This window comes from Mus pahari, chromosome 21, assembly GCF_900095145.1.
Source record: "Mus pahari chromosome 21, PAHARI_EIJ_v1.1, whole genome shotgun sequence".
Lineage (NCBI taxonomy): Eukaryota > Metazoa > Chordata > Mammalia > Rodentia > Muridae > Mus > Mus pahari.
In genome coordinates, this window is record NC_034610.1 from 10,743,548 (window position 1) to 10,746,273 (window position 2,726).

A 2,726-nucleotide genomic window follows, 5' to 3' on the forward strand; every position below is an offset into this window, starting at 1 on the left:
GAAATACCCAGGTCCTGGCTTCCTTCGTTTCCAAACATCTCCATTTCTAGGCCCTGTCTTCAGGAGCATTTCAAAACTGAAAAGCAGCTGTCAAAAAAACAGACTTTCCCCCTCTTCTTCATAAAAAAAAAAACATTAGTGTACATCTTCCACCGATAATGAAGGTTTGGATGCCTTTTTCAAATTGATATTTAAAAACAATAACAATTAAACAAACAAGCCGCTTAATTACACTTAACAATCACTTAGAGGTCCATAGAGAATACAGTTTACAGTGCTCCTTGGAGCCAGCAAGCTGCGTGGTCTGAGGTCTCACTCACCGGTATCTCATTTCTGGCCTCTTTTATCCACTCTGTTTCATAGTCTTTTGTTCTTTGATATAATTTTCAACAGCACTGGTGTCTCAGTTTGGTTTCTGTTGCTGTTCATGACCAAAAGCAACTAGGGACGGACGGGGTTTATTTCACCTCACAGATTATAGTCTACCACTGAGAAAAGTCAAGGCAGAAACTCAAGGCAGGAATCTGGAGGCAGGAACTGAAGCAGAGACCGCAGAGGTATGCAGTTTTCTGGTGTCTTAATTGGGGTTTTACTGTTGTGAACAGACACCATGACCAAGGCAACTCTTATAAAGCACAACATTTAATTGGGGCTGGCTTACAGTCCAGTATCATCAAGGTGGGAGCATAGCAGCATCCAGGCAGGCATGGCACAGGAGGAACTGAGAGTTCTACATCTTCATCCAAAGGAAGAGAAGGAGCAGACTGTCTTCCAAGTGGCTTAGATGCCACTCTCTGGGCCAACGACCACAACTGGCTTATTCCTTATGGTTTGCTCAGCTTGCTTTCTTATAAGACCCAGGCCCACCTGCCCAGGAGTGGGCTCCCACAGTGATGGGACTCTCCCACGTTTATCATTAATCAGGAAAATGCCTAACAAACTTGTTTACAGGCAAATCTTACGGTGGCCTTTTCTTGAGATTTTCTCTTCCAAAATGGCTCTAGCTTGAGTTAAGTTGTCACAAAAGTGGCAATTGCAACTTGGCAGAGGACAAAGGATCCTCTTCCAAGATTTCTAGCCAACCCAGTTCTGTAGCACCCGGCACAAACACTGCGTATCCCTCCTGGACACATGGTCACTACTCTGGGGTCATACCTGCAGGTCTATCTCCCCCAAACCAATATCTCCTCGTCCTGTGTTGTGGCTCTGCTGGGTGACTTGCCCCACTCTTCACTTACCCTGTTCATTGTCTAAATGTCCACAGGGTAAATGCTGGAGAAAGAAGTGGATGGATGGATGGATGGATGGATGGATGGATGGATGGATGGATGGATGGTAGAATCAATACAGTTTAAATTTAACTAATGCCGATACATTTCCCTTCAAGCTACAGGTCCAATTCACACTTCTCCAAAAGTACTTGAAAGAGTTCATGCACAAGAGATGGTTTGCCAGGCCTTTCCATCTCTTCTGGTCAGATAGGGGAAGAGTTTCCCACTGCACCACTGCCTCCGGGAGATCACATAGTGCCCACTAACATTTCTGCTTTTGCACATTCTTCATGCTTCTGACCACTTCCTTCCCCTCTTGTTGTGTAAAGAGGCCTTTTCGCCGATCCCAGGAAGAGTAGGTTATTTGTCCTCAATAATAACCCTTTCAGTTCCATGCACTACCAGTCAGCTTACGTGACATCCACATACCCTGCAACACTGACATGGCACACTTACTAACCTCCCTATCGCCAGTCTTTCCATCCCGACTAGGCTATTCTCTGCTCTCAGGATTCTAAAGGAACTCTTTTTCTTTTATCACTTATGAATTCTTGTTTCACCACCACCATCCCTAGGTCTTTTGCTCTTTCTCTGGAATTTAGTTCTGCAACTGATATAAATTAGGACTCCGGGGCTCTTAAACTTTTCCACCGTTTTTGACAAATTCCAGTTTTCGGGATGGCATCTGGAGGGTTCTGGGGCTGAAGCTCTGGCACAGCCGTGTGTCTGCCATGTTCTCCAGCCTCCTGGGAAACCACTTCCACCTGTCTACCCAATTTATTGAGTCTACAGCACTAAGGCTGGCCCATTCTTTCAGTTCCCGCCTCTCACACGTACCAGAGGAGGACAAAAGAACCATTTATCTGGCCATATGTTCCACCTTGCCCAGTTATGACTGATGCTGATCCTGTAGAACACACCTCTCTCCCAGACCCAGTTGTGTCTAGAAAGCCCCAGGGTGGACCTCCTGATTCCTATGTCCCAGTTGGACTGAGCTACCCCCTACCTCTGCCATTACTTCTACTAAAATAGCTATTTCTTAGTAAGGCCAACTCTCCCTGAAGCGGTCCAGAATCTCCCAAGGCTATGGCCCCCAGAAAGCCCTCTGTAGGCAGGATTTTCATCTTCCCATGTCAATCAAAGTCCAGTAATGCTGAGAACCCAAAGCCAGGCCTCATTTCTAATGTTGCTGTAGCTCAGATTGGAGCAAGAGCCTACTCCTTTCCTCATGTTCTCTTCTATTCGCTGTTGCAAAAGGTGCCAGCACAGAGAAAGAGTACAACTAAGAGGGGGTTCGTATTTGGTCACTACTGAAGTTGGTGGAATCATAGAGTATTTGGAGAGAAAAGGACTTACCATGGGCTAGTATCTCCTCCCCATCCTCATCTCCATCCTCGTTCCCATACACACACACACACACACACACACACACACACACACACACACACACACACA